Source organism: Tursiops truncatus, chromosome X (genome assembly GCF_011762595.2).
Source record: "Tursiops truncatus isolate mTurTru1 chromosome X, mTurTru1.mat.Y, whole genome shotgun sequence".
Classification (NCBI taxonomy): domain Eukaryota; kingdom Metazoa; phylum Chordata; class Mammalia; order Artiodactyla; family Delphinidae; genus Tursiops; species Tursiops truncatus.
The window spans coordinates 2,953,377-2,967,812 of record NC_047055.1 but is presented as its reverse complement, the minus strand read 5'-3'; positions in this window follow the sequence as shown (position 1 = coordinate 2,967,812).

Below are 14,436 nucleotides of genomic sequence, written 5' to 3'. Positions count from 1 at the left end.
ATGCCTTTGTTCCAGATCTGCATTCTCCAGTGCTCTGGCTGAAATGGTTGGTCAGAAATAAATCATCTTAGACAATGCTGTCCCCTTACTTATAGCTATAACTTACATTGACATGAGAGGTTACTATTTTGGCTCACATTGACCTCTAGTCCTATTACAGAACCAGGAAGAGAAGTAAAATTAGGTGAGAAGAGACCAGATAGTCCTAGATGGACTTGAATGGTCCAACCATCCTTTTCCTCCCCTTCTTGCCTTGCCTGACTTCAGGCTAAGAAGAAAAACTGCTGCTTTTAGATCCCTGACTTGTAGTGGGGGTAGAGATTGAGAGTTTCTGCCTGTCTTACTCCTTTGGACTGTCTCTTCTAAGATTAGTAACCCCTCCTGAGCAGTAGAAGAAGTGGGGAGAGGCAATAGCACATTAGACAGAATACACCAAGCATTTGAAGGCCCAGGTTCCAGAAAAAGAATCTGAAAGAATTCTAATATAACAGGAGAATAGAATGCAAGAGAGGAGACAGATGTGAGACGAAGCTGGAGAGTTACACATTTGAGGAAGTCGTTGGAGGATTTTAAGTATGGGAAAGAAATTATCTGAATTATTCTTTTAAAAAAAAGATCACTTTTGCTAGGTGGAGAATGGATTGTAGATGTACAAGAGTGGAAGCAGAGAGATCAATTAGAAGGCATTCACAGAAGTCTAGGCAAGAGATAATAGCAGCCTGGAATAAGGTGGTATCAATGGCCATAGTGAGAAGTGGGTAGATCAGAGAGATGTTTAAGAGGTACAATTGATGGGACTTGGAGATTTATTAGATGCAGTAAATGAGGGAGAGAGGGGAGTCTAGAATAACTGTCAGATTTCTGGCTTGGGAAACTGGGTGGAAGGTGGTTCAGCGCACTGAGATGGAGAAAACTTGAGAAGGGCGTTCCTGAATTGTTTGGGACATTGAGAACTTATTTACAACTAATCCAAATCCTTCATGCTTGCCATATCATCACCAACAAGCATGTGTTTGTTGTTCTCAGTCAATTCTTCCTAGAAACAGCAAAACTATTTTCTCCAAGTGGAGCCCACCTTATCCAAAGATTGTTCCTAAATTCTTGTTCTGCAATCCATTATGAGAAATATAGATATTCTCCCTAATTCAAAGTTTATAATCCCTTCATCATGAAATCCACAGGATCCATGATTGCTTGTTTGTTTTGGAGATAAACTGACTTTTATTTATCATCTTATTCCTTCATCCATTCAGTCATTGTTTATTGAGGACCCGATTTGCATCAAGGATCTCTGCTGGGCATTGGGGCCATAGAGGAATGACATGGGCCATCACAATTATCCATCCATCCATCCATTCCCTCCTTCTTTCAGTCACCCTATTCCACCATTCCCTCACATTCCATTGGCCAGATTTGCCAAGAAAAAGTTCTGGCTCACTTGCAGAACTGGGTAATGAATACGGTGAGGAGAAATTTGATAGTGAAGCAAGAGGATCAAAGAGAAGCTAAATAAAATCAACTCTTTAATAGAGGTATAACCCAAAAAGTTCATTCAACTCCATCAGTGACCGATACATCTTGTGTTTGGATTACCGTGTCAGCCACTCCACATCCACTCCTGGCCCTTCCAATCCATTCTCCCCAGAGCAGCCAGAGGGATTTTTTAAATAGCTAAACGAGCTCATTTTCCCCCATGCTTAAAAACCTCTAGTGCTTTCCCATCACACTTCAAATAAAGTCCACATAAAATACACGTACTTTTCCACGTGTCCGGTATTTTTTGTCATAAACATCTTTGCCATAGATATCTTTGCTGCAAGCATTTTTGCTACATAACTAATTGGCTGTAAGGCAATTTTGTTGTAAAAGGTAAATTAACTGACAGTTTGACAGTTTGGTTTCATTTCTCCATTGACGCAATACTCCCATTTTTATATGACAGGAATCTTAGCCGTCATAATGGTCTACACAGTGACAAATAGACGTGACAGTCTTTAAAATAGTTGATCATAACAACTATGTATGTTGATTTGATAGAAAATATGGTGATAAAACTTACTGGAAGTGTGAAATAAGAGAGTAAAGCCAGATTGCATACTATACTAGAAAATGATAACATCAGTTTGCAAATTCTTTGGTGATTTGAAGGCGCAGAGTTGAACGCACGTTTCCCATAGAACTCCGGTACTTCTATCAACAGACATGTGACAATATGCCAAGAACAAACAACAGTGTAGAAGTCTTTCACAATGCAATACAAAGCTCAGTTACACATATGCATGTTAGTATTTGGAAACTGATATCTCTCTCTTTTTTTTTTTACATCTTTATTGGAGTATAATTGCTTTACAATGGTGTGTTAGTTTCTGCTTTATAACAAAGTGAATCAGTTGTACATATACATATGTTCCCATATCTCTTCCCTCTTGCGTCTCCCTCCCTCCCACCCTCCCTATCCCACCCCTCCAGGCAGTCACAAAGTGATGTCAAATGAGGAGATGAATCAACAAGCAAAAAAAAAAAAAAAAAGAAGGATAAAATACTATGAATGAAAGGTTGGAAGACAAGTGGTTAGGTAAAACCCACAAAATAAAATCTGTTATTTATGTAGTATTGCCATGAATCTACACACATTTTATTTTAAGGTTAAATTAATTTTATTTTTTTACACATTTTAAATGTATTCAAGTATTTTGTATTTCTCAATAAAGTCTTCTTAATTTTGTTATTCACTTCTCATGGTTCATTTTATCCTTTTTAATATGTCCCCCTTTTATTTTTTCATTATTTTATCTTTTATAGCAAAATTACCTTATGGAGAATTAGTTATGAGGAGAAAATGCTTGCAGCAAAGATGTCTATGATAAACATGCTTATGTCAGCCCTGCCATTCCCCAAGAGGCACACACACCTGTGCCTCATACACTCATGCTTCAGGTGGTTGAATTCGCCAGAACAGGACTTGATTATGAGTTTAAAAGACCCTAAACAAGGAAAAGATTATGCCACCCTCACATTTGCAATTAAAAAATAATGGTTGGCTATTGTATAAACCGTAAAATGAGTGTAAGAATGTTCTACACCGTTCTAGTTTTGCACATGGTGATAGCTACCTGGGTGCTTTGCTTTTTGAAATGTTTTTTCTTTTGGTTTCTTTGTTCTTTCCTTCCTTCTCTCTCTTTCCTTTCTTCTTTCTTTCTCTTTCTTCCTTTCTTTCTTTCCTTCCTTCCTTCTCCTTTCCTCTCTCCCTCTTTTCCTCTTTCTTTCCTACCATCCCTCACTCCCTTTTCTTTCTTTCTTTCTTTCTTTCTTTCTTTCTCATTCCCTCTCTCCCTCTTTTCCTCTTTCTTTCCCTCCTTTCCTTCCTTCCTCACTCCCTTTTCTTTCCCCCTTCCTTCCTCCCTTCCTCCCTTCCTTCCTCCCTCCCTCCCTCCTTTCCTTCCTTCCTTCCTTCCTTCCTTTTCCCTGCTGTTCTTACTCTATTAAACCAGAGAAGCTGAGCAGATTTGGGCCTGTTCATTATATAGAGGGAAAGAAACTGGCTGTGCTGTGGGGGGACATGATGGGAAATGGAGGCCAGCCTTATAAATTGGTCAAAGGCCTGATTATGTACAGTCTTTAAAGAAAAACAGTCAATTTAGTTCAATTACATAAAGTTTATGTATTCTCACAGCAAATTAGATCCAAAAAGTAGCCTGGAGCCTTACGGCTGGCTTGAATGCACAAATAAGACTCATTTGTATTTAGCACATTGATTTGGTACAAACGGTAGCTCTTGAAATGCTTTGCCATTTTTCAGTTTCCTCCTCTCTGTCATCCCTTTTCTCTCACGGTAGTCCAGCTCAGGGGGAGTGAGCATTTTTGGAGGTTGGAATCAATAGGAAGTTATTGTGAGATAAGTTATTATGAGATATCTGCTTGTCCAACCTACCTGTCTGAGCTTTTGTCTAGCTGTTAAGTGTAAACATGCTGCATGGTCAGAGGTTTACTGACCATTTTCTTAGCAGGATAGACAAAGCTTTTGTGACTTTATATTTTACTCACAGCCCACCTGCTCCCCCAGGACTATGGTGACACCTGACTTCTCACCATTGCTCAAATTTGCTACCCATTTCTAGTCCTTTGTACAAACTTTTCTAGTCCTTTGTACAAACTTTTCCCTTTGCTGGGAATGTCTCTCCACTCTTCACCTAATGCCCTCCAACTCAGGTTTCAAGCTCTATCTTAATGTCACCTCCACTGTGAATCCTTCCTGAAAACCCTGGTGGATTTAGTCCCTTCTTTCTGTTCCCTCAACCCTCCCTCCATCTTTCTATTATACCCAAGTGTAATGTCATTGCCTGTTCCCTTGTGGGCAGGAACCGTATCTTGTACCATTATGTATCCCAGTCTAGTAGCATCAGGACACCTGGGAGCAGCGTCTCAGGCCTCACCCCAGATCTACTGAATCAGAATCGGCACTGAACAAGATACCCAGGTGTTTCTTTTGATGATTAATGTTTGAGAATCACTGTGAGAGTTGACAGAAGGACAGGGGGAAAAAACAGTACATTAATGATTTTATGTCTGCCATAGGAACAAGCTAAAGGTCAAAACAGGTTCAAATGCTCACAAAGAAATGGGATGCTGGGACTGTTCAGAGCAGACTAGGAGAACAGCTGGCTGACTGTGATTCCCAATGGTCCTCAGATTCCTACAGATCATGTTGGTCCTAGCAGGACCAAGCAGACAGTGTCATAGCTGTAAGGTTCCACAGCCAGTATACAGCCAGATAGCCTCAGAGCTGGCTCCTTGGCTGGATGAAGCTGGCCAGCCAGTGACCCAGGCCAGCTTGTTACATCACTAAGCTAGCCTGTCTCAACACCTTGCATTTGAACCTCTGGTGACTTCTACAGTTCAGCCTTGCTCCAAGTCATTAAGAGTAAAAATCATTCCCACTGAACCCTCAAGTTTCTGTTAATTTGGCCAATTTCCTTTTTTGCTATTATTTTTATTAGATAACAGAGCCAATTTTAGACCAATTAATGCCATTGCACATAGGAAAAGCCCCATGGTGGTCTCATCTCTTTCTAAGGAAATGGAAAGGTCACCATGCTCCAAATCACATGCTTCTCTCGGCTGGTCCAGGAGACAGAAGTTTTCTTTCTAATTCGTCACTTCTAATGTCTTTTTCGTTTGAAAATGTTCTTTTCCACATGATTCTCCTGGCTCCCAAGTTTATCACTCCTTCCCATCTCAAAAAGAGTTGGAACTTTCCAAGTCCACTCACACACTCCCTGCTTCCAAATTTTACCTGAGGCATGACTCAAGGGAGTTGCCAGCCAACACCAATGGGCAGAGATGTGGAACATTATCCAAAAGCTCAGAGGCTGAACCCCTTCCACCAACAGCTCTCAGATCACTTCCCCTGGCCACGTGCCCCAGTCATTTGAACTCTTTCATACTTTTACTCCTGATGTACCTTCTTCTTCACTTCAGACAGTCATCCAGCCCTTGGATGCACCCCTTTACTGTCCGTCCAGAAGCCTCCTCCAAGCCTCTCTTCCTTTCCTCCCAAGTCAAGCCACTGTACATGGTGGATCAGTGGGACAGCCCTGTCCCCAGTATTCTTGATTCCTTCCCATTCATATCTTTTCCTTGCACACACCCAACAAAATCCCAACCCTGGATGAACTAATCATCCACAATCCAACTTCTTTGTTTTTAGATGCAGCTCTGAGTCCAGCTGGGAAAAAAAAATCACACAACTGTGATTAGCCTCATTATAAATCAGGGTCATTCCTTAGTTGAGCAATCATTGCTGCCAGGCAATCCTTTTCCATGGCTGTAATGAGATTTGCCACCATTTTTCATCCACCAGATAAGAACCTACAGTTGCTTACAGCACATGGTGTGACACAATATACACAACTATGAGGTAAGTGGCCTAAAGGTAATGTATTTGCCCTTTTTGTGGGGGTGGCACCGCCACCTACACATATCACTCTGATAGGCTCTTGTAATTTATGCCTTGACATCATGCTCTGTTCCCCTAAAATACACATAGGCAGAAACACCAAGCCCTTTTCCTCCTTGCCCATGGGATAAATTATGATCTTTCTTTGTTGTTGTTTGTCTTCAGAACTCATACGCCACCCAGTCCTTATCCTCCATGTTTGCCTAACTGTGGACCTTTTGGTCTGACCCCCAGCCCTGCAGGACCCCACTTTCCTCCCTCCTCATACATCTGCCACTTCCCTTCTTCCCACTTTCAGGGAACTCACGAAGACACACACATCTTTTCACAACTTATGTATTTTATTTTAATCATCCCTATAGATGTACCCTGTAGATGAAAGATTTAGCCTCTACACCACTGGCCACTTCTCAGAGGCCAGATCTCAGAGACTTTGCAAAGTGTTCTAAAGTCTCTAGCCTCACTCTGAAGTTATTTGTTGCCCAGGTCATCACTTGAAGTGGGGGATTTCTCCACACTCTCTATTTTTTTTAACATCTTTATTGGAGTATAATGGCTTTACAACGGTGTGTTAGTTTCTGCTTTATAACAAAGTGAATCAGCTATACATATACATATATCTCTTCCCTCTTGTGTCTCCCTCCCTCCCACCCTCCCTATCCCACCCCTCTAGGTGGTCACAAAGCACTGAGCTGATATCCCTGTGCTATGTGGCTGCTTCCCACTAGCTATCAGTTTTACATTTGGTAGTGTATATATGTCCATGCCGCTCTCTCACTTTGTCCCAGCTTACCCTTCCCGCTCCCTGTGTCCTCAAGTCCATTCTCTAGTAGGTCTGCATCTTTATTCCCATCCTGCCCCTAGGTACTTAATGACCTTTTTTTAATTTTAGATTTCATATATATGTGTTGGCATACGGTATTTGTTTTTCTCTTTCTGACTTACTTCACTCTGTATGACAGACTCTAGGTCCATCCACCTCACTACAAATAACTCAATTTCATTTCTTTTTATGGCTGAGTAATATTCCATTGTATATATGTGCCACATCTTCTTTATCCATTCATCTGTCGATGGACACTTAGGTTGCTTCCATGTCCTGGCTATTGTAAATAGAGCTGCAATGAACATTGAGGTACATGACTCTGTTTGAATTATGATTTTCTCAGGGTATATGCCCAGTAGTGGGATTGCTGGATCATATGGTAGTTCTATTTTTAGTTTATAATGGAGAAAAGACAGGCTCTTCAATAAATGGTTCTGGGAAAACTGCACAGCTACATGTAAAAGAATGAAATTAGGACACCCTCTAACACCATACACTAAAATAAACTCAAAATGGATTAAAGACCTAAATTTAAGGCCAGACACTATAAAACTCTTAGAGGAAAACATAGGCAGAACACTCCATGACATAAATCACAGCAAGGTCCTTTTTGACCCACCTCCTAGAGAAATGGAAATATAAACAAATGGGACCTAATGAAACTTCAAAGCTTTTTCACAGCAAAGGAAACCATAAACAAGACCAAAAGACAACCCTCAGAATGGGAGAAAATATTTGCAAATTAAGCAACTGACAAAGGATTAATCTCCAAAATTTACAAGCATTTCATGCAGCTCAATATCAAAAAAACAAACAACCTAATCCAAAAATGGACAGAAGACCTAAATAGACATTTCTCCAAAGAAGGTATACAGATTGCCAACAAACACATGAAAGGATGCTCAACATCACTAATCATCAAAGAAATGCAAATCAAAACTACAATGAGGTATCACTTCATGCTGGTCAGAATGGCCATCATCAAAAAATCTACAAACAATAAATGCTTGAGAGGGTGTGGAGAAAAGGGAAACCTCTTGCACTGTTGGTGGGAATGAAAACTGATACAGCCACTATGGAGAACAGTATGGAGGTTCCTTAAAAAACTAAAAATAGAGCTACTATATGACCCAGCAATCCTACTACTGGGCATATACCCTGAGAAAACCATCATTCAAAAAGAGTCATGTACCACAACGTTCACTGCAGCTGTATTTACAATAGCCAGGACATGGAAGCAACCTAAGTGTCCATCGACAGATGAATGGATAAAGAAGATGTGGCACATATATACAATGGAATATTACTCAGCCATAAAAAGAAATGAAATTGAGTTATTTGTAGTGAGGTGGATGGACCTAGAGTCTGTCATACAGAGTGAAGTAAGTCAGAAAGAGCTAAATACTGTATGCTAACACATATATATGGAATCTAAAAATAAGTGGTTCTGAAGAACCTAGGGGCAGGAGAGGAATAAAGCTGCAGACATAGAGAATGGAGTTGAGGACACAGGGAGGGGGAAGGGTAAGCTGGGATGAAGTAAGAGAGTGGCATGGGCATACATACACTACCAAATGTAAAATAGATAGCTAGTGGGAAGCAGCCACATAGCACAAGATCAGTTTGGTGCTTTGTGACCACCTAGAAAGGTGGGATAGGGAGGGTGGGAGGGAGATGCAAGAGGGGGGAGATATTGGGATATATATATATATATAGCTGATTCACTTTGTTATAAAGCAGAAACTAACACACCATTGTAAAGCAATTATACTCCAATAAAGATGTTAAAAAAAAGTGTAATTCCTTGGCAGCATATAAAGAGATTCTGTTTCAGCAGCCATAAGGCAGGTGGGAAAAGCTGATTTTTAGATCCAGGGCTTAATTATAAGAGGATGAAGTTAAATTCTAAAGTTTTAGAGGTTAGCAGACATTTGGTTCTGTCCAAAACATCCATGGGCATATTTGGTCCATGCCAAGTGGTTTTGGACAGGACCAAATATCATTAGCCTTTTGGTGTGGACCAAATATCTTATGGACTTTTTAGACAGGACCAAATGGTCGTACATATATCAAGAACCTTTTGATGTGGACCAAATAACTTATGGACATTTTGAACAGAACCAGATATCAAGAACATTTTGATACTCACCAAATGTCTTATTGATGTTTTGGATAGGACTTAATGTTCTGTAGGGCTTCTGGAGGTTGGCTACATGAAGATCAGAGCCATGGTTGGGAAGGAGTAGGACACTGGGGCATTTAGTGGGGACGTCTGAGTTGATGTACTCAAACATCTTGATTGTTCAAATTCCTCTGAACCCCTTAGGCCTGCAAAGTGAACCATTCCTTCCTGTGAAAAAATTAGTACTTCCTACTTGCTTGAAGGCCATGCAGAAATCTCTGCCTTGTTTGACAACATACATCCTCTTCAATATCTGTCCCCATTCACCCTACCATTTAATAGAGAAATAACTAGGGTTAAGTCACAACATAACATGGTTACACAAATGTTGAGTCTGCTAATAGATGAAACAGACTATATTCTAAAGGGGCTGCAAGATCTATCTAACATATACACCAGGAGATCTGAGACTATGTATAGGACTGGCTTCTGAGAGTACTGGATTAATAGAGGCAGAACATAACGTTGGATAAGGAAGATTTTATAGGTATGAGACCACTCTTCTATAATACAATATTTAATAGCCTGGCAAGAACCCTGTGGAATAGTGTTAATATTATGTTAGAGTGGCTTTCAGAAGCATGAAGAAGGTGATGGTCCACATTAAGTCAAGGTGAAATACATCAAGAAAAACAGTGAAGAAGAGATTAAAATGCTTAGAAAAATGGACATGGAAGAGTGAATGTATTTCATAAGGTCAGAAAACACATCCAAATGACTGTTTTGTGGGATAGTCAGAAGGACACTCTATTTACCAAAGTGGTAAAGAATGAACTCATGAGAGGGACACCAGTAACTCCCAGAAGTTTAGAGGTGCCTGCCTGAAGGTCAAGGTAGCCAGAAAGATGCTGTTACAGAACTGGGATCCCTATTAGCAATAATAGGATCCCAAAATAATAGAGATCAGGTTATGGTGCTTAACTATAAGAAGCAAGGTTTGCACAATTATCAGAATGAGCAACAAGGTCAGAGTAGCAGCCAGGGGTCTAATTTGAAGAAGACTATGGAGATAGAATGAAGAAAGTTGTCCTAGTGGCAGATACCAAGGTTATTGCTCCATCTGTACAACCAAAATAAGTCAAATACGGATGACCAGGAGGATGAGGACCATCCCAATAGTCATGATCCCTTTGCCCAGGTTCTGGATGTCAGCCATTTTTCAAACCCAGAACACATTCAATGAATTATATACATTATAGCTCAGTCTGCTATAAAAAATACCATAGACTGGGTGGCTTAAACAACAGACCTTTATTTCTCATAGTTCTGGAGTCCAAGAACAAGGTGCCAGTAAATTTGGTTCTTAGTGAGGGCCCCCTTCCTGGCTTAGCAGATGGCTGCCTTCTCAGGGTGTGCATGTAGAGAGAGAGAAATGTTTCCTGTCTCTTCCTTTTCTTATAAGAGCACTAATCCCATCATAGGGATTTCACCCTCATGACCCCATCTAAACCCAATTACCTCCCCAAAGTCCCACCTCCAGATACCATCACATTGGGAGTTAGAGCTTCAACACATGAATTTTGGATGGACAAAACATTCAGTCCCTAGGAAACCTCTTCCATACAAAATTAATGACCATATGACCAGGTGTATGGCTTGCAGCTCCACCCACTGGGAAAATTTTCCCTTGCAACTGTTTTTCAAGATCATCCCTCAGTGTGATTGCAATATAGCCTCCATCATTTCTCAATTTTCACCCACTATGAAACCTGACTTATTTATAAACCAAGCCTATATTATGACTGGGGGTGTGATAATTAAAAAAGCCTTGGGGAAAATTATAAATAAATATTCTTATCTTTACCATTTTTTTATCCTCTTTTGTAATTGGAATGGAAAGGTACACATCTGCCAAATCAATTGCTGTATACCATGTACCTGAGATTTTATTAACCTATTCTAGTAACAGTATGGCAAAACAGCTGTAATCTGTATTATTACTTGGTGAAGCCTGTGACAACATACAGTCATTATCCAGAATCCATCTAGTTTCTTCAGGGACCAGACTGGCAAATTAAATGGAGATATGATGGTGACTTCCTTGAGATCTAGAAGGGTGGCACTAATTCCCCCACCTGGTTTGTGATATTTTTACTATACTGTATTTGCTGGGAAAGGATATTTTCAGAGGTTTTCACTTGGCCTTTCCCACTATGATAGCTCTTATAACACAGATCAAGGACTCAATGTGGAAGTTACTCCAACTTCCAGAGATATCAAATCCAATTATGCACTATAGGATGGCAAGATGACCACCGAATGGGTCTGTGGACCTAGTCACCCCACTGTGAATTGTAATCTATCTAGGATTCAATTTATTACTTGGTCTCCATAAGCCCCCTACTCTAACTGGGAAGTCAAATGATGCTTTAGTCTTCTGGTAGCAATGTTAATTCAGACCTATGTCTAAGAGTTCTTGAAATGTCTTGGTATTCCCTTCTATCCCAAGTGTGCAGTCATCTGAGTAAATAGCTATAAAACCCTTTGAGGAAGGAGTGGGGATATAATCATAGTATATGCTTTTCATGGAGTTGCATAGTACTTCCTCCTAGAGACCTGGAAATCTATTCAGTCAATGAGTTCCAGTTCTGAAGGTTGGCTCAGGGGCAAGAACTGAGCAAAGTATCATGACTTTTTTATTTGGGCAATCACACTCAGCTTTCTGTTCCTGCAGTCTTGCCTCTGATTGTAGATTTTAAGTAGCACTCTTGTTAGCTATTCATCTATTTTTGCCTGTTCTGTTATCTGTCTCTTCAACTTCCTGTAAGTCAAGCTCCCTTGGCTGTCCCTCCAACCTTGCTGGTTAAGATAATTTCATACCCTGACTTCTGGTGATTAAGTACTACCACTTGGTGTCCATTGCTTCAGGGCACCATCATTCTCGTTGCTATTAGCCATCCAAGCTAATGTCTCTGCTATGGTCAGCCCGGGCCTGCAGAGGAGAACTACTACTGAACTTCTTAGCGATGTTGGTGCCTCTCTAACTGGTGCATTCTTCATGGCTTTGAGGAATATCATGTCTTCTGGGCCCTCTCATGGAATATAATCCTCTCTGGGCAGTCTCCTGGCCTCATCTAGCGTACAGGCCTAACCTATACATTCTAGCAGGCGCACTTCCCTCAGACCTTTGAATTCTTTCCTTTACTGTCTGCCAGTGCAGTTCAGGAATTTCCGCTTTGCTCAGCATTGGTCATCATATTCTCTAAGCTTCTAAGGGCCACCATAGCAGAGATTTTGACCCATCCCCTGGGGTTCTTGCCAGGGTGTTAAATCTCATGTCTTGAGAAAGTGTTCCCATGTCAATGGATTCATGGTTATTCATTCTTATGTTGCAGCCCTTGTAATAAAGCATCCTCGAAATCCAGTCCCAGTGCTACTCCCCTGACTCCTCCTGGTATATGCTAGCTAATTCCTATAGCTCATTCAGAGTCATCTCTTTCTTCTTTTATTAGACCTAGTACTTTCCCAGTGGATTATGCTGGGATTTAGCTCTAGCTGGGTTGGCAGCCAGGAAAGGAAGTTGGACAGCTCCTGAAGGGAGCACCTATTGCCTTGAGAGATAAAGGTCTCTAAAGAGTCCTCCAGTACTGCAGAAGTGCTAGCCCTATTCAGGGAGCAATGAACCACCTATACAGGAAAGTCTACAAAGCCTCAATCCTTGAAGGTATTCACTCACATGTTCCCATTCTATGTTTCAGAGTCCCAAGTTTTCTCAAACAGTGCCCTCATTTTAGCCTAAGAGATATGCCTTGGCTGGACAATTAATCATATCCTGGATTTTTGCAAGTGTAACTCTTAAGTTCTGCATTTTCTCCTCATCTCTGTCTGCTTTCCCACCGAAGGCAATAATGTTCTCTTTATAAGCTTCCAGAGAGGCCCTCTGACTCTCATCCTTACCCTTTAAGGTATTAAAACTACCATCAACTATTCTCAGTTTTTCCTTATCTCTCTGTGGAGCATCAATACATTTAGTACTAACTGGCCAATGCCACGGTCTTTATATACAATGTTTCCCCCATAACCTTCAAATATGCTTCAATCAGCAACATGGTTCCCTCCATTTGGATGTTTCCTGAGATAACCACCAGTGGAATCTTCAGGAATTGGGCTGTCACATTGTTTCAGATACTATATGTGCCCCAAACTCAGGATGGGTTGCTCCTTGCCAGCCAGGTGGTGGGTGATCCCAGAACCCCATCTTACTGTGTACTTTCTTGTATTTTTCATGGTATCAACTGGGTCAGTTTAGGTGGTCTGAGAAGCAGATGCCAAGATGGGATTAGAAGAGCAAGAGATTTGTTGGGGCAAATGTTTGTGAAAAATAAAGGAAGAAGGAACAGGAGTAAGCTGGGAAACCTTCACGTGGGAATAAGGTCTGACACCCAAAAGGAGAGGGAGAAGCAAGGATAAATAGGAGGAAGACCCTCGAACTGCAAAGCAGGTTTGACTAAGTCTCACTGACTTAAGGGGAGCTCTGGTGCAAAGACTGCTTGTTGGAGGAGTCCATCTGCATTTGGCAGAGGTGTGCATACTCTAGTACCCCTGCAGTGTTCAGTCCTAGGCTAGGAGCAGCCCACAGACAGTGTGACCTCAAATAAAGCATACTTATGCCAATATATATTTGTTATTTGTCTGAAATTCAAATTTAACTGGATATCCTGGATTTTCATTTACATTAAGGTTTTATGTAGGCACAACAGCATGGTCACCAACTCACTAAGGCTAACTTAGCTATTGATTTTGCCCACAACAGAGACCAATGATGAGTCCTGATATATCACCATTCTTGGAGAAAATCAACAAGTGACTTGGGGACAAGTTGACTACATTGAGCCTCTTCAGACTTGCATAGGGCAATGATTCATCTCAATTGCAATCAACACATTATGGATATGGGTTTGCCTTTCTTTCCTGGAGGACCTCAGCCAGCTCCACTATTCAGGAGCATAGAGTGTTTGATCTACTGGGACAGGATTTTATATAACTTGATATGGACCCATAGATCCACTTTCTGGCCAAAGGAGTCCAACATTGGGCACATGCCTGGGATTCTATTATATACCACTCCACTGAGAAGGTGCTGGCCAGATAGAATGATGAAATGGTGTGTTGAAGGCACAACTGAAGAGTCAGCTTGGAGATGATACCCTGAGAGGATGGGGTGTTACCCACCAGGAAGCATTATACATCCTAAATCAATGACCATTATAAAGGAGGATATATAGGTTTGGGAACTAAGGAGTAGGAATAGGAGTTGTCTTCTTATCATCACTCCCAGAGATCCACTGGGGTAATCTGTACTTCCCATCCTAATAATTCTGGGTTCTGCAGGTTTAGAGTTCTTGGCTCCCAGATTGTGCCTTTACCAGAGGACAACAATGAGTCCCATTAAATTTAAATCCACGGCTGGTGCCCGATCACTATTGGCACCAGCCAAAAGAACACAAATAACCATCCTGACAGGGAAAATCG